This window comes from Calonectris borealis, chromosome 17 (assembly GCF_964195595.1).
Source record: "Calonectris borealis chromosome 17, bCalBor7.hap1.2, whole genome shotgun sequence".
Classification (NCBI taxonomy): Eukaryota; Metazoa; Chordata; class Aves; order Procellariiformes; family Procellariidae; genus Calonectris; species Calonectris borealis.
In genome coordinates, this window is record NC_134328.1 from 15,944,242 (window position 1) to 15,971,366 (window position 27,125).

Sequence of the window (27,125 nt, forward strand, 5' to 3'; positions counted from 1 at the left end):
GCCCATGGGTGTGCTCAGCCCACTGCAGCTCTCCTACCCCAGAGAGGTTTTAATGCAAGCACAATTGCTTTCTCCACCTTGGAGAGCAGCTGCCTCCTCTATTGCTTGTGTGCTGAGCATCCTGCAGAATGAAACCTCTCTCTGCGGTATCACCAGTGTCAGAAATCGCCCTTTTCCTTGGTCTCCTGCCGCACTTTGGAGGCAGAGCTGTCCTCCCAGCCCAGAGGAACTGAGCACAGACCAAATGAGTGCATGGTTCAGGATTGCACCCAAACCTCTGGCAGGGCAGAGGGCTGAGCGCTGGTCCACGGCCGACCAGCAGCATCCTGAGCCCTCCTCCTCTGCATACACAGTGATAAAATGGACCATGAAATTTATCAGCCATGAACCAAATGGTTGTTTACATGTGTTTATTATGCAGTTATTTGTGATCTGCAACCCTTCTTGTAATGCCTCCTTCATAATAGTTCCTACCCTGTGCTGAGCCCCTGTAGCCTAACATCGAACGGTGCGGGTTCGGGGAGTTGGGGATGCATTTCTGGAAGCAGCCCTCGTGAAAAGGAAAGAGAGAAGAAGCTGAATAACCCTCGACCCCAGGTCAGGACCATGGGGCACCAGGCACCCTCAACACGTCTTCAGACATGGGGTGGGACTCCTCAGCCCACCATCACCATGGGGCAAGGGAGCCCATCACATGGCATAAATCCAGGCTGAAACAGAGGTGCCAAGGGCCTCTCTGGGTAAAAATAACCCTTGCAAAGGGAGAAACACAAAGAGGAGGAGTTGCAAGCTGTGAAAAGAGCAACTGAAAGCTCAAATCCCCAAAACGGAGCAAGTCAGGTACCTTTTGCAGCCTCCTCTGGTCGGCTCCCAGCCCAGGGATGAGCTGCAGCTGGGGACGTCTCAAGCTGGGGCAGCTTTTGGCTCCTAGGAAAGGAGGATGGATGGTTTCCTTCTCCCAGGTAAAGAGCTGACTCCTTGCAGGGGATGGCAAGAGCTGATGCAGTTGTGAGCAAACGTGTAAACCCAAAACATGCCAAAGGAACCTGCATGAGGAAACAAATGCAGACTTTGTCACCTTTGTCACTTCTTGTTGCAAAACACACACCCAAAGAGGCAGTGGGGACAGCTGGTGGCGTCACTCCATGGGAAGCCAAAGCCAGCAAATCCTGGCAAGTTTTCCCAGGGGAAAGAGGTATTGGAGACCTGCCTGTCCCTGAACTGTGCTGCGTTAGGCTGGCGCAGGGTCCAAGCTTAGGAGAAGGCAATCAAAGCCCTGAGCAGCCTTTTATTTTTGAGCCTCAGACACACGTTTCACTGTGGGATATTTTGCTTTGCTCAGTGCAGAAGAGATCAAAAATAATTAATTGCTTGCACACCCCCTGCATATGCAGACCTGTATTTATATATGGAAATTAAATCCTTGGGTATGCAAAACCAAGCACATCCAATGGATTTCCGTCAGGCTCCTTACCGAGGCTTGCTTGGAAGTGTCTCTGTAGCACCAAGACTCAGGGGCCAAACCGTGACGTGTCCCTGGGCAGCTGATGGCAGAGGGACCGGGAAGTGCTTGAGGATGCCCTTAACCATGGTGCCTTTGGCACGGTGGTTATCCCTGCAGCAAGGGCACGTTGTGCCTGGCCAACTCCGTGTACCTCAGAGGAGGAGATTGGACCCAACACCCTTCCATTTGCTAACGAGAGTTCTGCATCCTATTTAAAGGACAGTGCTGCCTATTAAGCAATTTACTCTTTTCTAATTGAAATTACCCAGTATACCAGGTTTTGTGCTTGCAGCTGAGTGCTCCCAACTGGCCACAGTCTCAGTGAGAGGAAAAGAGATTCAAATACCCATCTTCTGCAAGGAGAGGCATTTTGTGGTGGTACAAAACTAAAGCGAGAAAGCAACATACCCCAAAATGTGAACTGTCCCTTTAATTTCTTTCAAGGCTAAAGCCCACAGACTACAAAAACAACATTTTAATTTAAATTCCGATTCCACATTCATTCATGGGAGCTGGCTCTGAGCGGGGATTTCATTAAAGGCTTTAATAGATTTTATAGGACTTGTCAGATCCGGAAAGGTTATGGAGCAAATGCATTTTCTCTGCTTCCAGAATTTCAACAACGGCTCGGTAAACAAATTTACCATGAAAATGCAAAGAGTCCAGCCTTGTACAGACAAGGAGAAATGAACTTCATCTGAGTGACTTAAAGGCATCAAGATGCACTGTCTGTCCCCTTCCCAACTCGCTTCTCTCCGCTCCTTCCCCTTACTGTGCTGTGCAGCTTAGAGGATGTTTCTTTTTTTGGTGGAAAACCAGAAAAGGAGAAACATCTTTTTCCATTGATCAGACTTGGATTCAGAGATATTTATAAATGTTGGCAGCTTTAGCGGCAATGCATGGACAGGGGTCTTAGGAGGGGCTGCTAACAGACCCCTCGTCCGGGAACAGCTCAGCCCTCATGCGAATGATTGACTTGGGGTGGTGGGTTTTGCAGCTAGAAATGATCTTGCTAGAAAACCCTGGGTATTTGAGGACAGATGTGCATCAGCTGGTGAAGGTGGCGGTGTTGTGGGAGAGCAAACAAGGCAGAAGAGATAACAATAGCCTCAGCTTTGTTCCCGACCCATCAAGGGTTTCATGAGCCCCTGTTTCAGGTTCTTCTTGACCAGCCCTTTCCATTCAGCAGGGGAGCGAGGGTGATTTGCGTTGAACAATATATATGCACGAGCTCTAACAAAACATCATTTTGCCCATCTTTTTCACCTGCTTTTTTACCCTTGACAAATCAAGCTTGAAGGCAGGTCCTTATGTCAGGCTCGGGAAGGAGCCCACCAAGGCTGGGCAGTGGAGGTGGATGTCCCGCCACAGGGATGCGGTGCTGCTCGGCTGCAGGATCGGTGCTGGGATGGCCGAGCTCGCCGTTCACGGTGATCAGGAGGTGTCGGGCATCACTGGTTAGAGCCAAACTGCAGGAATCAAAGGCTGGTGCCTTGGCAACCGAGCCGTGGTGATGCTGAATAAAGTGAAGAAAAGGCCTCTTGTTTTTGGATGAGCTCTGTAAACAGAGATGAATGTCAGAGGAGATTTTGCCTGAGTATCGTTTATAGGCTGTATAGTGGCATCACAGGGAGAAATCAGCTTGGAGAAAATTATAACTAATGCAAACCTCCAACCAAAACCTTTTTTCTGTTGGAGAGTAAGACAAGTTGATGACTTTATTATTATTATTACGATGATTATTTTCCCTCCTTATGACTTTGCAATTTGAGATTGACAGGTCCTAACACAGCTGCTCTGGATCCTTTCCCAGCTCCACAAAGAGAGCCGTAGTGTGAAAAGCAGCCGGGCGGTTCAAGAGCCGCTGGCGGGGTGGGAGCGGGGATCGGCGGCTCCACGACAGAGACCCCATAGATGTGGGACCCGGCGCCGAGAGGTGTCGAACATCTGGGAGTCCCTTTCACGGGGAGCAGGCGCTGCAGGTGGCTGGGGATGTGGCTGATAGCTACGCTGTAATTATAGGAAGCCAGGGAGAGAAGCAGATTTAAATCAAGTGACTACTGAGTTAAAGTATGAGAATTCCCTATGTAATTTATGGTGCATTAAATAGCCTAAATATGCCGTCCCCACGAGTTACTCTAGTAGCTAATAGCTCTTGTTTTGAGGAAGCTTTTGCTATGATTCACCTTAATCTTGATTTTTCTTCATAGCCAGCATGTACCATGTTAAAATTTCCTCCTCCACTGAGCGATATGTACTTCAAATGACCCATGTTCCTTAGGACGTCAGCTTGCTAAGCTCCCGTTACATCAACCAAGAGTGAAGCTTTAAACCAATTCACCAAACAGAGCCTCAAAAAACACTTCAAGAAGCCTCGGCGTAGCTGTACCTGGGAGACACATACAGATGTGACCTCAGGGTCCTGCTGACACATATAGGACACACTGACAGTTGTTTGCAAGGTGTCAAACAGCCTGGATGGTGCTCAGTAAACTCATCTATCCCGGCTCAAAAAGGGGTAACAGACTCTGTGCAATTGGTTACACCACAGAGAAAAACACGTTACGTTAACCCAGGTGAGCATGGTTAGCACACGCAGAGCAGAGAGTCAGAGATCAGCACAGAAAACCTCTGGAGATCCCTGATCCAACCTCCTGCTCCCAACAGGGCTAAGTTCAAGGTTAACTCAGGATGTCAGAGCCTTGTCCAGTCGAGTTTTGAAAATCTCCAAGGATGGAGATGCCACAACCTCTCTGCCAGCACAACTATTGCTTAAACTCTTTTCCCTTCTGGCTGATGCACCAGTTTGTACCAACACTTTTGGACTGCCCTGATGTGAAGTTTGGTGGGAGCATCCCCCTCCACTCCCCCACAGGCACCTACAGGTCTCCCATGCACGCACCACGCAGGTCGCTCGGAGCTGGAGAACACACGGAAAACTCTCTCGACCCGGTTCAGCAAAGCCTGCAAACTGGCCTGAAGTCAAGACAGGGCTGTGAGCTGGTCAGAAACACCAGAGCCCACGGGCTCCTTCCCCCAGCAGCCATTAGCAGGAAAATACTATCCAGAACAGAAGTCAAAGAAATAGGAAAATCTTTTTCCTGCTGCCATCTACAGTTTGGGTTGTGGCAAGAGGCTGGGCTGAGAACCAGGGGGAAAGGCAAGCGAGAGGAAGGCTGAACTCCAGATAACTGTTCCAGCTCTTCTGAGTGAAGGCTCCTCCACCAGCACCCGGGAAGTTGCTGCCATCTATTGATGCAAGGGACACGGCGTCCGGCACTGGGATGCTCTCAGCAGCAGCCCAACAGAAAGGATGGAAATAACTTCATTGAATAGGAGGTCCGATGGGCTGCACAGACCCAAGAGCCTGGGACACACGGTTTGAACCCCGCTCTAAAAAGCTTCACTCTTTAAAGAGGCCCAAAGCTGGCCTCAAGCCTGATGTGCCGCAAAGTATGTCCTGTTCGGTGGTTTCTCCTCTGCCTGAAGATAGAGGACAGTGGCTTCAGGCAGCCTCCTCCGTGCTTCTCTGAGCTGGATTTTTCAGCATTAACTTGTCACTGCAGAAAGTCCTTCCCCCCTCCGTGAGGAAGACCATGAACCCCAGGCAGTGACTGCGGTCCCCATCGCCACACCACTCCAACATGCTCTTTTGAGTCCCCAGCAGAAGTTTTCCCCAAAGCTTCCCCTGGGAAGCCAGAGACAAGCCCCAGTGCACATCCAGGGCTGGGTGGCCAGGAAGATACCTGCCTTTCCCTTTTCCTACCTAAAACTCCCCCGGAGCTGTGAGCTCACTCTCGCACAGCGTTTTTGAGCCAGGTTGGTCTCCAGCTCCCCTGCCCTGGTCAGATGTGATGACATGAGGGGACAGTGTCCTCTCGGTGCCACCACCTGAATTCTGAATGCTGCTGCTCCACAAGGTCCAGATGGGATTTTAACTCTCTTCCTCCTCCAGGAACACTGACATTTTTAGCCTCATGCAAAGACTCTTCCAGGGCTCGCTGATGGCAAACAAATCCCTACACCTGCGTCTCCTCAGGCACCATGCAGAGCTTTCACAGCAGGAGAGGAGAGAGGATGGTTGAGTAACTTCATGGCTTGGTCTCAAAAAATTCTGTTCTGTATATCTTTGGCTTCTTCTGCATGGTTATGTTGCATATTCATCCTCCCAAGAGAGCTTTTAGATTTGCATCTGCTGTTCTTCCTTCCTTGTGCTCCTTGGCTGGATGGAGAGGGTCCCCTGGCCAGACCCATTTCAGGAGAGGGGAGAGAGGAATTCAAACCACACTGAAAGGCCAGGGCAGAGCTGTTCCAGCCAAGCCGTGATGACAAGGAGTCACACAGACCAGGGTGACCGGAGCTGCTGCCCAGGGAAGGACTGCAACAAAACCAGCCGCAGGCAACAGGATTAGTGCTGCAGGGCTGAAGGCATGGTGCTCACAGGGGTCCAACCTGCGCTTCTAATCCGGGGGGGGTGAAAAGAACAGTAATAAATGACTCCGAAGTTAATTTTGAGCTGGTTTATTTTTGGGACACATGAGGAAAGAGAGCAGTACAGCCCCCGTCTGGGAAAGATCTGTGGGGAACTTGTTCAAACAAATGTGAGCGCGATAACACTTTCGGATTAATAAAGCGGAGAGAATACACGCTGGTGTGTGCTACGGGGGAAATGAGGTCAGGCTCCGTGAATGAATCCCTCAGCAAGCAAAGACAACTCTAAAGTGCCTCGGACTTGCTTGGGAAGGTTTCCAAGGACAAAAAGGACCCTCTCAGCTCAGCCCCCTCCCTCAATGCAGGCTTTGTGGTGCTCCCACTTCCAGGACAGGCAATATTCCTTCCTGCTCAGTCTTCCTCCAGCCCCGGGGCCACAACAGAGCCAGGTTTGTTGGACGGCACAAAGGGACCACACAGCATCTCCCACACATGCGAGCCCGAGTGCAGCCCTCCTCCAGCTGCCCCCGCTCGCAGCCCTGTTCTGCTCCTCCTCATTTCGGTTACACAGAGCATAAAACACCAATTTCCCAGTTCCAGCCCAAATATCAGCTCAGTTTAGCCCGACAGGCAGCATCACCCACATCTATGCTCTGCCCCGACTCCTCTGAGCCCTGGAGCATCCTTCATGCTTCACAGAGACTGTCTGTCACCCCAATGTCCCCCCACCCCGGGGAGGGGACACCTTCCCCCCTGCCACAGCTGAATGCAGGAGCGGAGGGGTGTGAGCGCTGTCCTTGTCCTTTCCAGCAGTGTCAGGAGGATTTTATAGAGCAAAATCTGTTCCCTCCAAGAAACAGCTAAGGAGGCAACAGGACAGTATGGCTTTGCCAAGGGCTAAAAAAGAAAAAAAAAAAAAAAGCTTTTTTTGCAGAGAAACCAGCTGTTTTTCAGCAATGTACAGGTAGGCAGAGCTCAGCAGGCTGCAAGGCTTTCCCAGCATCATCCCAGCAGCAAACTAAATTATCATGTCTGACATCTCCCCTCCCCGCCCCCCCCCAAAAGGCCAAAATAATTCCTTTGCTCTGGATACAGATCAGTTGGCAAACAAGCTTTCAGACACAATTATTTTGCCCTGAGAGGATTCTGCAGCTGCTCCTCTTTTTCTTGAGATCAATACGGAAAGGATAATCCTGCAGATTATCCTACAGTTTGGTGGCGTTAGCTCAAGCTCTCGTTTGCTTTATTTCCTTTATGAATTACAGTTCCTTCAGGGGTGGGGGGAGGGAAGTGTTTTTATATTCCGTATTGCCACAAATGAGACTTGATATCACAAATTGTCTACAGTTGGTTGGAAATTAATTTTGTTGACTTTTTGGTCAAATGGGAACATTTTATGAGAACATACCGATTTCAGGTGGTGACTCATCCCTTTTCCAAAAAAGCAGAGCAAACAACAGCAACCACCTAAACAAAATCAGAACAGCTTGCTTTCTTCCAAATCTAGCAACTATATTCTTTTAAAGCAAATCAAGTCTGTAGGAGTTTATTCTCCTGCAAGTCCTGTAGGCGGAAGGCAGCAGAGATCAGAAACATATTCTTTGATATGAAAGGTTATTTTTATTTGTTTTTAACCTGTCACATGGTTCTGAAACCAACCATATGCATCCAGAATAGCAGCTCATGACTATTTATTGCTGAAAAGTTTCACAGGTGGTGAACTTGACGAAATGGGAGAATATCTCTGTCATTCCCAGGGCAGATAGGCTGCTCCTGAAATACGGTTTTATCTCAGAATAATTGCCACAGAGTATTTGTTTGCTGCCCAATAGATCAGATTCATAAAACTCCCTAACAGATCATCAGAAGCATCCTATATGTGGGATGAAGGAATCTTCAAAGCCTGAGGGACTTCTGAGGGGTTGCTGGAATTTGAGGACTTCTAAAAATCCACCCGTGACCGAGGTGGGCACAGGGAGCTCCAGCTCGCCCCTCTCCATCAGCCTGCGAAGGCAGAAGGCGGCATATTCTGCACACTCACTGGAAATGTTAGCCTCTCTGGCCCTGATTTAGAACGTGCACATGTACTTTTAAGCACTTGCCTAAATTCTGCTGGAGAAGGCTAGAGATGGCTCCAAGGAAGAGCTCGTGTGCTTTCCTGAACGTGCAGTTCAGTGGCATTTATGAGGCAAAACTGTCTTTGGTGCTCTTAGAGAGATTTTAGCAGATGTTTATCGCAAAACTACCTTGGCAAAAAGAATCAGTACATAAAGACATAAGACAAACCAAACTGGAGATATCAGCAAGCCTGACGTCCTGCTTCTGTACCTCCATCTCCTGCCCAGGGTCCTCCCACCTTCCAGCAGCAAGAGATTTCAGAGTTTCAAGTGGGAGCTCGGACCCACGGATTAAGCATCAGATCAAAATACACAATAGTGACTTGAACCTTGAAATGAAACTTCATCGCACCGGCGTTGCTTCCCACGCACAGTTAGCACAGCTCCGACAAGTTCACGCCTCGGGGACATGGCTGAGTGGCAGCCTGTCCCTTGCAGGGCTGCAGCAGTGGTGCTTGGTGCTAGCAGTGACCAACAACTTGCCACGTCTGTGGAGCTTGGAGCCAGCAGCACACTCGTGTAACTAAAGTTACAACGAACAACGGCAGAGCCAGGCACGGCCACCTAAGTATCTCCTGCCACTTGACAATTCAATTATACTGGTGTTCAAAGCGCTGTCGGTCTGTAAGTGAGCAGACGGGCAAGGGAAGGAAGTGCCAATTAGTGAATCTCAGCAGCCCTGCTAGTTCTTTCCCCTTTATTTGTCTTTTCAAGGCTCAAAAAGGCAATCTGAATATTAATGCTAATTGTTGCTTGCAGGGGGGTGCTGTGGGCAGGGAAGGGGGGTGAGGCTGAGGGTTGCCCGGCTCCTCCAGGGCCGCGCAGTGGCATCGCTGGCCGATGGCAGCCCCGGCAGCGCTGGGGGACGGGGGTTGAACCCGGCTTCCAGCCCCCTCCAGCAGCCAGATCCACCACGGCCACCTGCCTGCAAAGCCCACAGCTCACGCGAGGGTCCTTCCCAGCCCCGTCATTCCCCACAATGTGAGCCCCAAGGACGGGACTCCCTGCCCCATTTTTCTGTCAATCCTCACATCCAGTGCAGGACCCCATCCATCTCCCCCATCTTCACCCTACCTTCATTTCAGCACCTCCAGGGCAGGATCATGCTGGGCAGCACTTGCTGCTGGCTGCACCCCTGAGAAGGGCAGCATTTCACAGCAGGAGCTATCTTCATTTTTGCCTCTGCCATTGGAGAAGAAGCAGAGGGAGATACAGGCAGGCAACTGCTAGACCTGCCCACGGGCGGTGTGAGCTCCAGGTCAGCACACAGGTACCCCCCACGATGCCACAGCATTGCATCAGCGTGGGGTTCGGCTGGCCAGCAGCCACCTCCCAAAACCAGCAAGCACCTCAAGATACCACATACCCTCCAGTCCTGATCTGCAGACCCTGCCCTGCGCTTCTCACATCCCCTGGGATCCTGCACAGGAACACCGAGAGTACTACAAACCCATCAGGGAAGAGCCCCGGGGTGAATACCAATGTCACATTTCTTCCAAGAGGTTGCACTGAAATTGTACCTTTCCAGCATCAGGCATATTCCCCGTGATCTTTGAGCCACAATCAAAGGATTTGTAGTGATGTTTTCCAATGTGTCGCATCTTTTTTTTTTTTTTTTGAACTTTCTATAAGGTATAAGGTAAGGAAAGGGACCCTTTGGGTATGAAACCCGCTGGGTGCCAGGCGGTGAAGCGACAGGGTTACAGTCCCACAAGGTGGCAGAGCTCCATCGCTCATCGGTGGCTGCCGAAACGCCGTGCGAGAGGATGCACCAAGCTCTCCTGGAAAACGCGCGGGTCCTGGGTGCTCTGCACCCGGGGGGAGCCCTGCGAAATACTGGTGATGGCAAGGGGCTCCTTGCTTTGCTGCTTCAGCTTTTCCCAGTTGGAAACTGGGTGTAAATTAGGTGTGCGGCTGCTCAGAAAGCAGGAGAAATAGTCCTTGGGGCTTTTGGCACAGGTAGGGGGAAAGAAAAGACAAAAACTCCACATTTTTTGTCTGCACTGAGGTTTCTAAGAAAGTTTTGTTGGGAAAGAATTAGGACATTCTTAACCCACTCAAGGGAATTGTCAACTGGGAAAGAAAATGCAAACTCTCAAACAGGCAAGAGTTGCTGTAATAAATTATAACAGTGCTCCAGAGCTGAGGGGGAGATTTTGCTGGGATTTCAGCCCTGAGGCTGAGCATGCAATGCCCCACAAGAGCAGAATTCCTGACTTTCAGCTTTGCTACTCTGTGAATAAAAATGCCTTCTCTCGCTGGGCTCATACCTTCACCACTTTTTCCTCTGAAAACTTCTCTGATAAAGACGGAGAACTGGGCAGGTGGCTGGGAAGTACCGTGGCTGCGAGGGATCGCAGTGAGGAGGGCTCCTCGGAGAGGCCAAGGAGTGAAATCCTCTCTTTTCAGCATCTAATATTAGGTTTTCAGATTCCTTCCCAATCTGTTCAGAAACAGGCAATTTCTTCCTGTCCTCACTAGAGCCGCCCTGCCACAGTCCAGTTAAACAAATGGCAATAAACTGGCCGTGAATACACCTCAGCAGGAGACTAACACTAAGCTTCTAAGCTTCAGAGCAATTAAACGCTCAAAACAGTCTGAAAGGAGGAAGCACAAGCCAGAAAAAAAAAATAAGGCAGCCTATTTTGATGTAGTTCTTGATCACTTTAGGAAGAGCTGCAAAGTAATTGCAACTACAAGTCCTTTGTGGTCCTACGCTGCCAGTGAGGTTAACCATTGCTCACTGCTGGGCAGAGACAAGTTCGGTTTCGTTTGGGTAAAGCAGCACATTCCTGCACGTGGTTTTTCACTGATGTCCTTGGACTTCAGAGCAGACCTGTGGTTTTTTTCCCGTGCAATCCACTTACTTTCAATAGGTCTTAAGTCTTTTTTATCACTAAGGACTTGTTTCAGAGCTGACTGTGGTTTTAAATAACCACCAGGGCACAAGCTTGGAGATGGGTCTTCAAAAGAGAGAAATGAATCGCAGTCAGTCCAGTAAATGGACAGATGAAAGGTTTCATGCTCTGAGTTGAAATCAGAGTGATGCGATCTTTACTAAGGATGTTCTCCAAAGCAATAGGAAGCTACAGCAGGAATTTTCCACTGAAGGAAATCGCACTCAAAGGAACGGGTTAATTTGCTGAGGCAAAATTAAAACTTCCCTCACTCAAACACCCAAACTGACAGCCTGACAAAACAGTTACCGTAGCAACCGGAGGGGAAAAAAGTCACAGAAAACACAGAATTCTTTTTTTTTCCCCTGATGAATTGAGAAAATCAACCTCTAATTGCAGTGAGCACCACCGCGGGTGTCGGTGGCAAGGCAGCCGCAGCAGCTCGGCCAACGCGGGTTGTGGCCAAGGGTTTACACTGCGATGCTGCGGAGCCAGGGCAAAGTTCACGATTTGTTATTGCAAACCCTTCCTCTTCACCAGCCTGAGAAATGCTGTGAACCTCTGACCGATTTGTGAAGAGCTTTGTTTGCCTGCTTTCTAGGAGGAGAAGAAAGCCTTCGAGGAAGCAGCAGTGCGAGTGCCCCAGGAAAGGAAGGGAAAACAGGGTCAAAAAAATCAAATTGTGATTTATAATAGATGGATTTGGCCCATGGAGCCAAAGAGCTCCAAGTGCGTTTGCCCCCAGCGCTGCCCCCAAGCCTCGGGCAGCGTGTTTCCAAAGAGCTTTCCAAAACCAGAATTCAACAGCTGTGCTGATCCGTTCTTGAGCTGTGCAGTACCTTGCAGTCGGGTATGCAGCAGCCAAAAGCAAATGTACCTCAGTTTCCCGGGGCTACCACTGCCCCAGGGCTCCTCAGGAGCTCTCAGCCCTGTCCACCAGCTACATGTGATAGAAAGGACAAAAAAACCCCACTTTCACAGCTGTGCCACGCACTGGCCACTGCTATTTAATCGACTCCTGCTTCTTCTCTAATTTCTTCTTCAACTCTTTCAAATAATTGCATTTATGCTGGAGAAGTACCATCAGACTGGGGGTGTTCATGGCAGAGGATGCTGTTGCTGTCAGGACAAGCAGGAAGGATTTTGTGGACCACGAGCACTGCAGGTCCCACCATCACCTCAAGGGCTTTGCTCCTGCATCTCTGTGCAACCTGTGCATCCTCCACCCTGAGCATCATCCCTCACCTTGGAGTCCAAACCCCAACAAGACAGCCTGCGATAAAGGCATGTTTGCTGCTGGTCAGTAAAAATCTCTAAAAAGCCACATAAGAACAACCTCTGCGAACATCCCACCTCTCCAAAGAGACGTCAGACAAACCCGGCAGTGTCCTGTCTTTTAATAAAAGCAGCCTTCGCCTAGTCCAAGAGGTAATTGCTGGCTCCGCAGATGCCTCTGTCGTACCATTTGTGGATATTTTTATCTTGCCAATAGAAAACCCAGCTTGTTCCAAGGAGCCAGAACTTGCCTGCGAGCCCCTTTCCATGCTGGCTGCTCTGCGGGGCTCATCCACGCCTCACCACACCACGAACGGCCTCGCCTGCCTTGCTCCACACTCCTTTTGTGCCTTTTCCTTAACAAAGTGGCTTTTAATTCTGATGCGGTGCTTCCAGTTCTCAGAAACAGCATGGAAAGGACATTACAGTCCCCTCAGGTTTATATAAACATGTCCTGTTTATTGTCCTCCGCGGTGACTGTCTGAGCTGAAACGCTACCCTTTGGTAAAAACAGCAGAAATTGGATCTTTCTTTTACCACGCTCACACGAGGCTGGGACGTGGCTTGGGGAGCTGTTTTAAGAAGGTCGATAAGGTTCTGATTAAGGGCAGAATTTTTTAATGGCTGAAAATAGACTCTTTGGTGACTTGTTTTCTTCCTCCCAGTCTCTCCACTTGCTCTAGCAATCCCCCTGCATGGCTGAGCACGTAGACTGGCAAAGCCCCATCAGCACCCAAACAGTAGATGCCCGGCTCCAGCCCACACCCATCCACAGGGTGCTGGTTCCAGCACCCTCCCAGAGGGCAGAGATTCCCAAACACGTGGGGCGAGAGCCAACCCAGAAAACAGTGCTTCTCTTCTCCCTTGTTTACATCCCTTCACTGAGTCATCAAGTAAACGCTTTCTTTTTTTTTTCCAAAACTATCATTTCCAGCCTGTGATTCCAGCTAATTTATAACACGGCACTGCCAAGCAACAATGAATTATGGAGAAAGATTATGGGAAGGTTTGACACCATTAATGTTTGGAGGAACAAATGGGAGTAGACTGTTAAATGTGATTATTCTCGTTCATGTCTGTCTTTCCTTAGGGTGCCTATCACTAAAGCACAAGTGCCACGTGCATTAATTAATTGAAACAACATATTTACATGATTAGGGATTAACTCCTGTGCTTCTCCTTTGGCTAATTAGTGTATCTATAGATCTATTTAGAAAGAAAATACCTTGGGGAAGGCAGGAGCCTTCAGAGCTTATTTCATATAAACTGGCTGTCAAATTCAGGGATTAGAAAAATGCTCAATTCTCCCTACCCTCCCATGGCACCTTATATTTGCTTGTTTTATTTCTCTTGACTCCCATGCAGCATCCGCACTAAGTTTTATCAAGAAAATACTACTGGGTTTTTCTTCCCTCATTTTGCTCCCCCGTTTCTTGTTGGTTGTCATCCTCGGGCTGCTCACAGACCCTGTGGGCTCTGGCTGTCAATATACCCAGGTGGAAAAGAATATTTTACAATGGGGACTTCAGTCTGGTGGATTTATTCATTTTCCCTGCACAGGAGGCTCCTTCAGGTCTCTGTGCTCTGCTCGCAGGGAGCAGAGATCTGTAATTTCAACCCGACGAGCCTTGTAAGCCCGGCTCCGGGAGCCCTTCCCCAGCTGTATGCTGCCTGGGCGCGGGTTTCAGGTACAGCCGCCCCGTGCATCCTCCGAATCCAGCTTCTGGTTTCCATAGCAAGTAGGTGGATCACTGGATTCTTTATAAGCTCCATGGCAACATTTGTACCCAGACTCCTGCCAACTTGCAGTCCACTCACTTGCCTCCCACCTTGCTCACATCTCCCCTAGCCCCAAAACTCTGTTTGCATCAATGTTTTTCAGTCTGCGGTCCCATGCAGCCGAGGCATCCTGGCGGTGCATGGCTGAAGGGATGCTGCATTCCTTCTCTGAGCTACCTGTGTCTCAGTGACGGTGAAGTTGTCCTTGTAATCTCCATCACCTGCTTTACAGGGGCTCTGACCTATTCATTGAGCTGTTTGGAAAGGCTGGTAAAGTAGGGGCTGTTAGAAAACACGCAAAGCACAGAAGAATTATTTGGAGAAATGAAGGAATTTAAGAGAATTAAGCTTTTTCACTGCTGGGACAATGCATGCACCCATCAAATTAGATTTTAAGAAGCAAAAATTTTAGCACTGAATAAAATAGTGAATACTTTTCTATGGAATTCTGGATGAAAAACTTTTCCAGCTTACTCTCAGGGAAATTTTCCTCGTACAGCCCCCCCAAGAGCTGTGCCTTGACACAAAATTCAAAGAGGTGGCATTGCATTTTGCCGGGAGTGGGAACGCTCATCTCAGGACCATTTTTTGTTTGATGAGAAATCAAGCTCTTCTCAGATAAAGACCTATTTTTTTCAGGGATCTCTGCATCTGGACAGTCTGGGAAGATATCAAACACCGGTCAGCATCAACAGAACCAAAGCCAAAACCATCTTTTTAAAGACACTGCCCTCTAACAAATATTAGCAACAAGTATTGTGCAAATGGGCTGCATAGACCCAAATTACTGCTCCTTCCGAGAGCAATTGGATTAGCTAATCCCATGATTAACTCCAGAGAAACCCTAAGGAAAAACAGGGACCCTTTCACTTTTCTCCACTAGGATGAATAGTCCCTATTTAATTTTCTTTTTCCTTTTGTAGGACAAAGGACAAGAGAAGAAGTGGTAAACCTTCCCAACTCCAGATGCGAATGCAGGGCTTTGTCTGTAGTAGTCTGTAGCAACAACCCATAAAATGCTTTTTCCCCAGCAGAAAACTGCACAGAATATTGACTTTTAACACCAAGTAACCCTTTAAAGCGTTACCTGATTGCACAATAACACCCTACCACTGCTCAGAAGAGAAGAGGCTTTGCTTTCCCTATTGTCCCATGGAGGCTTTTAGAGCCCTTCCTGGTGGCTTAAAGGCAGCACTTCAAGACAGAAAAAGCAGTAATAAAAACCTTCTGTCCCTTAGACCCTGACTTGTATTCACTTAAATGAGCCCTGGCTAAAATCTCTACAAAATAACCAGCTTCACCATCACCCCGACCCCTTCTAGAAGCAGCTCTGCTCCCTCCCAGGCCTCTGCCACTTATAGGGTGGGGAAGGAGGAGGGAGAGGAGAGTTCGTTCATTAATTACCTGTACCTGATCCAGCCTTCTTTCTTTCCCCAGCTCCCACAGTGCAGGTTTCTATGCTCAAGGCAGGCTGAGGAAGAGGAGGCTGAGTCCCATCCTCCTGCTGAGCTCTTCTTCTCCTTTACCCCTTTATAAGGCTTTAATTTTTAAGTGGAGGGAAATGCTTGCTGGGGTTTCTCTGTAGTATAAATACATGATATGTTAATGTTACCCACTGCAGATTTGCATTCTGCATAGCCTTGTTAGCATACTCGCATGAACACCAGTACATTTGCATACTTTACTTACACTGTAAATATTGCCTTAACTCCTGTGCATCTTAACACTTGAATGTCTGCGGATGGTATATCTTAGCTGTGAGCTCCTTGCTGCACAGATGCAGAGAGGACCGTGACTGGTTTTCTGTTTCTGCTCCCAGGATCCCAGCCAAGGGTGTTTGGGGAGCGGAGCCGCCGTGCATCGCTGAAGTGTGTCCTTGGTTGCACAGAGAGTATGAAATTTAAACAGAAATACGAGCATTAGTGCTGCTTGCTTTTGGCTAAGGTGAGATGGGAATGACTCTTTCTGTTGGAAATCCCTAGGGAAGAGCTGTAAACCCTCCTCGAGGGGCTTTCAGGAGAAACCTTCTGATGCTGCTGAACAAACACCGCACCCTCTCACACAGCCAATTCCCCTCTGGGGCCGAGGAAATGTCATTTCATGTACCAGCATCAACCAACCTGTTGCAGATCTCCTGAACCTGTTGGTTGCGAGTGAGATTTAAGAGGCTCTTTCTGAGGACCTCCTCCCCACCTCTCCAAGCAGCAGGCAGAGGGAAGGCAGGGAAAGCAATAAGGCTGACCCTTATTACCTCTCTGTTTGCAACCAGCCATCAGGGGAAAATGTTGTTTCAGAGTTTCTGTCCATCTCGCAGCCTGCGAGCAAGCTTTACAACAGAAACTCATCAGCAAATATTATATTTTAGCGATTCACATGGTTTCCCATATTGAAGTCTCATGAACTCATTTTGGAAACCCAGGAAAAGTGCAAGACTCACTGCTGTGAGAAACTGAAAAGAAATCCAGCAACTATTGCAAAATGAAATCCCGAATGAGCTTTTTCATTCACTTCTGCACAATGACCCTTGCTTACCATCTGTAGATGCCTAAATACACAGAAGGTACCTAGAGAAGATCAGGTTTACAAGCTAATGCAAAGATCAAACTAAAGTTCCCATGCTGCAAACTGCCTTCAGAAGAAGCAGTATCTACTTCCACAGGCCTAGATCTGCTATAAAGCAGGATATTTCTTTTTTCATTATTTCTGTAATGTCTTGGGCTTTATAAGTATTTTAAATAAAGGATTCCTGCAAAACAAAATATCATGGCTCTATAAGTACGTGTTGATTTTTAGGCTCAAATTCTAGTTTTCTGCTCTCTAGCACCACTGATACCCAAATGAATGTTTCTGTTTCATTTGCACTAACTCCCACAAAGACAACTGAAATTAAAACAATCTAAATGGTTCTTTTTCTTTTCTTAAACTCGTTCTGAATTTTAATCTCTGCTAAATAAGCTTTGATGGTTGAAATAATTTAAAACAATGCTTTGGTTTAAAAGGAAAAAATCATGCAGTTGAACATCAAAATTATTATTCTTTCCTCTTGATTTTGACAGGTTTTTAAGCAATTTACACAGTAGCTTACAACGAGGAGGTTCAAGAAGCCCACTCATTTTTTTTCTGTGTACAGAAAGGAAAAGGAGGAAAAAAAAAACGCTACAGAAGTGTTTGACTTGGCACTCCATTAGCAGTCGGTCCTTCCCTACGCTTTAATTAGTGGAGCTGTTGGCTGTGGTCATGCACGCTGCCTAAAGTCTTTCCCTGCAAGTCCAAAGCTGTTCATATCTTTACACTGACACCACTAATGAAGCTAGAGCAGAAGCAGACGTGTTGGTCCTTGGGACGCGTGGAGCGGGCGTCCACGCCGGCTAAGAGGCAATAAATATTTCCCTGTCAAAAATCTGTGGTCTGACTCATAGGACTAAAATTCGATGGGTGCTGCATCTGGCTGGAGGGCAGAGGCAATTAAAAAAAGCAGCGTTAATAGGTGTGACTCACGGCAAGAAATAGGCCACTTGGAATATATTTTGGGGAAGGTGGGTAATGTTGGAAGGTGGGTGATTTGCAGCTGAAGTAAGGAAGAAGCTCTGCTGAAGATGCATCGGTCAAGAAGGTCCAGGCTCCTCTAAGGTCTCCGCTGCTCCTGTGAGGCTGATGAGTGTGGTGATTCAGCAACTTTGTCCAAAACTATCCTGGGACTGTGAACGTATAACAGGGGTTTGATTGTTTTACAAGAATTAAAATCTCCCATTCAAATCTAATTTTTAAAAATAATTAATTCTCTGAAGCTGCCAAATTTGCAAACAAATTTGCAAAAAATGTCTACCCATGACTGGCTCCGTGTCCAGTAATCCCACATGAGCACAGCATTCCTGCAGGAGCATGCTTCTCCTGCCTGGGAAAACTTCGAGCTGAAAATATGAAGGTGAATAAGCAAGAGGAGCAAAACAGGAGGTGATGGAGAGGACAACAGTAGTGAGCAGGCTGTGGTCTCCCTGCAGCCATCTCCTGGGACCAATTCCTTCCCTGTACAAGGAGTGATGCAGGATCCATGCGGGCAAGCTGAGAACCCCTCCTTAGACCTATTTGCCCATTTGTGTTAGTAAAAGACTCTGTGTAATTCACTAAATGCAGTCATTTGGGAGTTGTCTTCAGACTAAACGGATGGTGAAACACTTGCTTTTGTCAGGTTTCTTAGAGGTGTGGTGTTTTTATTGAAAACAAAAAGAACTCCGCAGCTATTTAAAGATTAAAAGAGAATCCATAATCCACAAGAAGAGCTGGAGAGTCTTACAAAGTTAGCCCACGTGTTCCTTAACCTAATTTGAAAGCAGAGCTCCTATTTGACAGATTTTGAAATATTTCATAACATTTGCAATATTCTCAGCTTCAGCTTTGAAGCTCTCCCCAAAGACTGGTTTTTCCTATCTCTGCATGGATTTATAATCACCTGCCAACATCTGCACAGAGCCTGAACTATTCGGGGAGTTTTGTGCTTTGAAGTGACAATGCATCAAAGCCGAAGCACAATCGATGCCGCCCCCACATCACCTCCAGTCAAATATTGACATGCGAGAAGGTACCATTTCCAGCTTGCTCTAATAACGTCTATTTGCTGCATACAGAAAAAGTTTTATCTGCTTCTATCCCTTCCTAGGACTTGATGGGATTAAGAATAACACAAGAGGAAAAAAAATGATATCTGCCCTCCTTGCTGGGTGTGATGCCTCCAAGGACTCTCCTGCTTGAATTTGTCTGATACAGTCAATAAACGCTCGTCCGCGCAAAACAAAGCTGTCATCGCCAACAAATAAGGCTTCTGAACCAGGACGAGGAGACTGACATATCTCACCCCCTACTTCATGTGAAATAACTTTTTAGTAGCACTTTTTCTCCCAAAGGAGAAGCTGAGGCAGGCAGCCATCACGCAACCCACCCAAACGTGCCTTGAAAAGAGGCTCCCAAACTGTGCTTCAGCTGCCTCTCATCTCAAAGCCTCGTTAAAAAAAGTACCAAATGGTGGTTTTGGTAACTCCTACACAAGCCTCAAGTATTTATTTCCCTTTCAGGCCCCACCACCACCCAGACAGATCTTGGGATGCACTTGTCCTCATTGCCTTAGGGACCGTACAAGGCTTCAGAGGAAAAGAGGGGACATAGTCTGAGTTATAGCACTAGGTTTTTTTAGATTTCCACCTAAATAGAAGTAATAGATGCTGTAATAATTATTAGTGCTGATTGAATGCAGCTACAAAATCCTCCAGCAGAGACTGTTCATGTGTAGTCATTACAAGGTCCTTAAGCAAGGGGAGAGAAACACTGAGAGATCCAGATAAGCTTCTCTGGTCCCTGCCCAGAGAGATGAGATCTTAAAAAAAAAAAAAAAAAAACCACAAACAAACAAAAAAAACCCAAAAACAAACAAACAAAATACCAAAACCAACGCCACCACCCCCCAGTAAACACCCACCAATCCCCAAAACAAACATCTTTGCTTTCCTTTAGCTGAATAAAACCTTAGCGTGTCAGATTATAACTATTTCTGCTTCTAGGTAATTATTGATCCTGTGGCAGCATGACTTTAAATGGTGAAAATTACACCTATAAAATATTGTTCTTCTCTTGGAGAAATCTATAATCCTAACATTCTGCCCCAGCATTTGGGGAAGAAGTGGTGGCCAAAGGTGGGAGGAAAGAAGAAGGGAGAGACTGAAATTGTGTATCCAGCCCTTGGGGTCAGTGTTGGGAGAATGGGGAACCATCCAGCCCTCCAGAGAAGAAGGTGATGGAGGCAGGAGCTCGGGGACCAGCTCCGCTTTGGGAAGAGCCCAGCTTAGCCATGCCCTGGCAGGAGGAGGGCAGGATCCAAGGCTCAGTTTCCCCTCAGCGCTGCTAGCACAGATGCCCTGAAGACTTTGGACCATTCCTCTTTGGTCGGTGAAGGTGGGATGAGGAGATATCAGTCTTGTCTGTACTGAAGTTGTGGTGCCTGGCAGCAAACAGGCAGGACCCTGGCTCTGGCTTGGATTTCCAGTTGTGTATAAAGCAAAGCCCATCACCTCCCTGAAATACTGAGGAAGCTTAAGTTTTTGAGCACAGACAATTTTTTTCCTGAGGTACTGCTCCCTTGGGAACTTCCATCTCCCTTTCTCCATCTGCCTTATCTGCTTACCAGACCCCAGCAAGCTTTCAGATGGGGCTGCACTGCCAGATGCTGGAAGAGAAAGCCTGATATGTGGCTTGCTCACACTTTTCTCCCCATAGGAAAAACCCAGCCTGGGCTTTGCCTCTCTTACCCCAAGCAACCCCAGCTCTCACCTCGGGGAACAGCTCACCCCACCCCGCTGCGTCCACAGGGTCACTCAACCCAGCTTCCTTCGCACAGCCCCAAGGACCCGACACAGGGAACATCTCACAGATGACCAAAGACCCAAACTGCCAGGATTAAGGAAGGGAATAACCAAAAGGAAAACACTTGCATTTGTGCAGCGCAGGTTTCACAGCTGTTTGCATCTGGCACACGGATGCGGTCATGCACACACAGCAGCCAAGCAGCCGGAGCGAAGCACATTGTGGCCAGGCTTGCACATGGAAACAGTTATTTTCCCAAGCGAAGCAGCTCTGATTAGCCAGCAAATAATGAACAGCAAAATTGGAGGCTCAAGCTAAATAGCCTGGCCTTCGTTACCAGCAATAGGAAGCAGATGGCTCTGAGCAGGGAGTGACAGGGCTTCAATTTGGTGGATTTAAAAAGGAAAGATTTAAAACAAAATGTAAAGTCCTTCACTTCTTTGGTCAATTCATGGTATCCTTGAGCTTCTCAGCAAGTACTTCATGTCCGTGGGGAAAGAATTGTATTTTATAGGAGCTTAATATGATTTAGCGCGCACACAGGTAGACTAGTGTTTGCTTTTGCAGCCGTAATATGTGATGACTTACAAAGAAGCCTGAGAGAAGAATAATGTTTCTGTACTTCATGATGAAGGACTTGTTGTTTTCACTCTTATTTGTACAAAAAACAGTTTAAAGTGGGGCTGGGTTTGAACAGTTGAAAATAAAAGCCAGTGTGAAGATCTAAGCACACGCGCTCACCCTCAACTCTCCCTGGGCAATTAAACGGGCTTATATTAATTCTCAGAGAAAGTGCCATCATTACGCTATTTTTCTACCTAGTAACTACCATCTGTACAAATGTACATAACATTTTATGCTGGATTTTTATCTCCAATCCTTGCATTAATTGAATTGTGAGGACCATTCTCCTCCATCATGCTTTAACTAGACTTTTTGGCTTCACTCGTGCTGCAAGATGAGTTGCAGGCATGATTCTGAACGCTTTCCAGCCCCAGCAGCTGAGCACAAATCTGTTTGGTAGAGGTGGGAGCAATCAGGACTCTGGGGTGGTTTTGGGGCCGGCTTGGGAGAAAACAAGCAGAGGCCACACCACAGCCTGAAAGTGTCCGTTCCTGTTGCACATGTCCATGGTAAAAATATCCTACAGCTTCTTGGCCTGGGAATGAGGTTGGAGTGCACTATTCAGAAGTGGTTTCACGAGGCGGTGATGTCCCGCTTCACCACCATGCCCCCTCCATGCCAGACAGTTTTATGCAGGAGAGATGTTTGATAAAATTGATCCCAGTTATCCCTGCCCTGATCCCAGTTATCGTTAGGCAAAACCAGCCAGTGTCGTTAGCGCATCATCAGTGCCTGTTGCACAGGATGCCAGCTCATTTACTGTGTGCTAATTAGCAAAGCAAAGCCTATGCCAGTGTTCATCTCATTTCCCAGAATATGGAAGGCTCAGTCAAGCAGAGTCCGGCCTCTCGATAATTCAGCCCATGACTATCGCAAAGCTCACCAAAGCACTTCGAAAAATAGCGACCTGCTTTGAGATCAGCAGCTAGAGGGGGGGCAGGATGCCCGAGGAGGAGGCTGTGCCCCTGCAGCACTGGACTCGGCACGGATCCACGGGGAACCAGCTCATCCTTGCAGCAGGAGTGGTGGAGCATGACAGAGTTTGCTAGTGGCACCAGTTGGAAATGAATGGGTGGAAAGCTCCTGTGTTGGACCCCCTAGATGGAAATGCCAGCCCCCCAGCTCTAGCACAGAAACCCAGGGAAGTCACCAGCACTGGAGACTCTCAGATGTTCCTAGCTCACTACCACCTCAAGAGTCTCCTCCTCTAACCAAGTAAGTTTGAAATGAAATAATGGCCTTATCCAGTTGATGGTTTTGCCACCTACTGGAAAGTCCCATCCTTGCCTTTGAGGCTGGAGGGCTCATTCTCCTCTGGGGACCATCCTTAACGAGGAGAGCGATGGCAGCTTTCATCTGTGTAGCCTGCAACCAGTGCAATGGCACTGCCGGTCTGCAGAGAGGTCCATGCTGAGCACAGCCTGAGAGCAGCTGTTTGCCCTGGCAGAAAGAAGGGAGAGAAAAAATTAATGAGTTTCTCTTCAATTCATACAATTGTTCTGACCTCTTTTTAAGAAGTATGCTCATAAATAACCAGTTTCCTTCCGAAAAGTCCATTCAAAATGACATTTCACTCCCTAATAGCACAATCAGATGTTGTGGTATTAGAGAAATCTTTTCTTTTTTTCACAAATAATTATTTTGTTTAAAATAATCCTGCCTTGCAAAATAGTTGCATGTTGATAGAAAAGGCATTTCATTAACAAGCCCAGCTGTTCCACCCCACAATGCTGACAAGCTCTAATCAAATGGCATTCACAAAGCATCCCCTGGTAGGAATTATTTGTAGCATCATTTGCTGGTGAATCCCCTCCCTGCACTTCCAAAATCCTTGCAACTGGATTTTTATCCTGATTTCCAAACGAAATGAGGTCTATGCAACCATGCTGGTTGATCTGGTTGCTTCTCATGTTCGGTTGACTACCAATGTTTAAAATAATTCAGTTATGGGTGGAAGGATGGCTAGAAGAGAGGAAGGAAGGGTCTCAGATATAAGTTTTATGAAAGATATGGCCTGAGTAAAGCAAATGAAACGATCCAGAAAATTTCATCCCTTGCATGTTCTGCTGGCAACGTGCTCCTGGCCAGTCAGCATATGCTGGTGGACCAGTCTGCACCCGTGCAGCTGGAGAGCAGCCTCCCGCTGCCCTGTCTCATCCAGACAGGATGGCCAAAGGGCAGGATACAGGATCGAGGTTACCAAAATAAAAGGAGACAGATATTGGATAAAGGATACAAACCCATGGGACATAAAAACTCATTAGTCCTCCCACTGTATGAGATGCTGCAGAACGAACCCCAGGAAAGCAGAGCTGGCGGTAATGGGAGCGGGATGCTATAAAACATGAATCACAGACTCCAAATGAGAGAGTGGAAGTCAGGACCACGCTCTTCTAATATTCTTTCCCGACAGCAATAGGAACACTTAGGGTAAAGATTCAAGGAGCTCTTGTATTTGGAGCTCTGAAAAACACTACAGAGCTCTTCAGGGGCAATGTTAAACAAAATTGCAATCATAAAAAAACCCACAATATAAGTACACTAATCCCCATTGGAACCAGGTCTGAATGCAGATGCGTATGTTTTTGGGAACAAGAGGAGGGGAGAGGGGGTCCAGAGGGGCATTTCACAAAGGGGCTTCCCCTGACTGGAGCTGGTCTCCTCTATGAGCAGCTCTGTTTGGGCAATGCTGTGTCACAGGTGAAGACAGGTGTATTTAAAAATTTTGGGCTGATGCATAGAAAGCCATCAGGTAGCCCAAAGATATGTCTCATAAAACATAAAATATTCCACTCTACTATTTCTGAAATGATAGGCAAGGTTATCTGTACCCTGAACTCACCTCTCGAGCTCCCCTAACCCATACTAGGTAGGAGTTAGGTATTGGAGAAACCTCCCTAGTAGTACGGACACTGAAGCGATGGAGCCAATTGCGTGGGGAACGGTGAAGTCTCCAAGTTTATGAGATTTTGAAAAGAGATGGGAAATGATAGATCAGATATAGGTAGGTGGAGGAGTGGATTTCTGTGATATCCTGATGCCCTCTCCCAGCCCCATTTTCTACGACTCTGTGACTGTATTTATATATATCTAAGAGTAACAGGGGAATTTCAGGCTGAAATCCTAGCCCTGTTGAATTCAGGGAGTTTTGCAATTAATCCAAATGGCTTCATTTTGATGAAGCTCTACGTTTTGATTAGCTCTACTCAGATTTGTCAAGTTGGGCTTCCACTTGCAGGAGACCCTCTGTTATCCAACAGTCTCCCCCAGGAGCACTGGGCTATGCTAGGTAGCAAAGGGCAGTTGGCTCTGATCCCGTGTATTGGTGTCTTTACCCAGGCAGTGCTCAGAGAGCCTGGAAACTGGGTATTCTTTCTTTTGTTGGTGCTTAGGTCTGACATTGTGGTCCTGCAGAGTCGCATTTGTCTCAAATTACCTGCACTGCATTAAATGAAGGGTAGAGTTGCTGCCATTGCTGTTTGGGGTCTTTCCTCCACTATAATCTCAATGTTAGGAACAGATAAAGGAGGAAGGCAGAAAACATTATGGGAGCATTATCAGCTAGCTTTGAACATAAATCAAAGGAAGGGACTGTGGAAATGACGTTTGATGACGTGGACTTTTGGGAAGAGAATTTTTTCAAGATCAGTTGTTTGAATCCTCCATGAAATCCACTAATGCATTGTCATGCCTCAGAAATCGGTGGTAATTTAATTCCACTTACTCTTCCCCTCTCCTGAACTGCTGCCTCCTCATGTCCTATTCTTCCCTTTCAGTCCACTGCTCTGTTTTCACAGTTCATTAAGACATAACTAAGGCTCTAAGGCTGAACAAACAAAGCCAGAAATAGGACAGCAGTGATTTAAAAAAAACAACCAAAGGTTGTTTTTTTAAAAAAGATATCCAAAGGCTACATCAAGGCCCTGCTGGCTTCCACACATTACAAACAGTTAGTTAATGACAGCAACGGGACCAAAGAGCGAGGGCCATTTTAAGTAGAAAGGCCCTGGTTTTGTTAAGATCTTGCTCAGCTCTAGGTCTTGCCAAGATCTTGTGGCAGAAAGTTCCCCAAGTTATTTGTGTCCAAGAATGGCATTTAGATCCTCACCTTCAATAGCCTGTTCTTACCAAAGACAAAAGGGAGCAAGTGGGGTTCAAACAGAGAATTAACAGCTGAAGTTGGCAGATCTATTCATGTAGAGACATGGATGAGTCATTGATGTCCATAACACAGGCTCCCTTGACTGCTAAATAAAAGGCAGCTACCCTATCTGAAAATTACCATCTTCACCAAGCCAGCACTGAGATTCAAGGTAATTTTTCCATCTTCAGCTCTGAAGAGTCCTCTTAGGCTCATACTCAAGCAGCCCTGCGCTGACAGCCAGACGGAGTCCATTGCCTTTGAAGGACGTGAAACTTTGCTCAGAGACATCAGCTTCTGGACCTGTCTCTTCAAATACATCCTTGTTTCTCGGTGAGAGCGGACCTCTAAGCCACGTTGTGGGTCGTATTATGAAAGGAACCTCTGCAAGAAGCTGGGAGGCCCAGCTGCACATCAGCTGTATTTCAGTAGTGTTTGTTCAGGGATGATTTCGAGTGACGATGCTCTGGAGATGCTCCTCCAAGGAGCACGGCACCCGCTCCTCTTTTGTAGCTTCTTCAGCAGGCGTGCACAACAATGATATTTATCCTTTGCTTGCTTACCCGCTACAGAAAATTTCATTTCCTGAATTCACCCTCCCCATTTTGTTCATTAAATTGTCTTTTCTTATTTACAGCGATGAGGCTGTTAGGATGACACTTATGGATGTGTGCAGATATTTGAAATGTACCCACTTCAAACACTGTTCATGCGAAGAGCGGGTAGTTACGTTCAGACACGGTATGAAAAATAATATGCCAGGCCCAAATGTCAAATATAATCATGGGTGATATTAACCTCCCCAGTGAAAGGAATACATCCCTTTGTGAAATAACCTGGCTTTAATGTTCAAGATTGCTACAACAGATTAAACGGCAGCCCCTGATAAGTTGCCTACACTAAAAGCATCATGGAAATTGAAAACATAATGTACCTCACTTAAGTGATTCACACCATTAATATGTAGAGTTTTCTAAGCTATAGTTTTATCAAAGTTGAACAGTGGGAATAAGTGAGGGTTTGTTTCCTCATTTTTTTCTGAATAACAAAAGAAAACAGATGCATTCATGTCCAGGGAAAAAAGGAGGAGTAAAATTGCTTCTGAGAAATAAAGATTGGCACCTTGAGCAAAATCTGTTCTATTCTGGGTAGATGAAAAGGGAGAGCATTCGCTGTTGCCCTGCCGTTTCCCTGAAGAATGGGTATGCAGTGACATTTCCAATCATATTTCCACATGCAACAAGTGTCTCCATTCTTTGTACAATTATTGTGGTGTATCTCTCCGCTGATCTCCTGTCCAGCTGGCAGCCAGCAGCTCAGTTAGCCACGGGGGTTTGGTTCCAGCTCTACCTCTTCGGTTCATAGCTGTGCTTTTTCATCCAGAAATCCATCCACCTCGACGCGTGCAGGGCTATGTGGTATCGAAAACCACTGTGGGCAAGAAGTGCTGGAATCCACTTTGTTAAACACAGCCTGCACAGCAGGGCTGGGACTTTCCACAGAAACCCAAACCTCGGTGAGAGTATTTCAATATTCAGAGGCTAAACTGAACCTTAGACGGTGCTGACCAAGGCCAGACTCCAAATCTGGTAAAAGATGATGGAGGAGAGACACTTCAAAGCACCGTTTCTCCAAGTATGGGATGTAAAAGCTGGTCACCTGTAGGATGTAAGAACTCATTGCATGAGATAATAAAAAAATAGTAACCAAAAACCCAAACCAGACACACACTCACCCTTCTCCACGCAGACAAACGGGCAAAGTAAAGGAAAGTAGATGTAGTAAATAATTAATAAGCTTATTCTAGATTTTGATGCAAGCAAGTGCTAATTACTGTGGTAATATTGAACAAGATGATCCGTGGATGCTTACAAGAAAGGTTAAGTGGTTCATTGTAGGATGGACACACACACACCAACATATGCACACCATCACCCAGTCTGCGTTCACCCGCAGCTTCCAAACCTTGTGAGATTTAGAAATACCAGATTTCCTTTCAATTATGG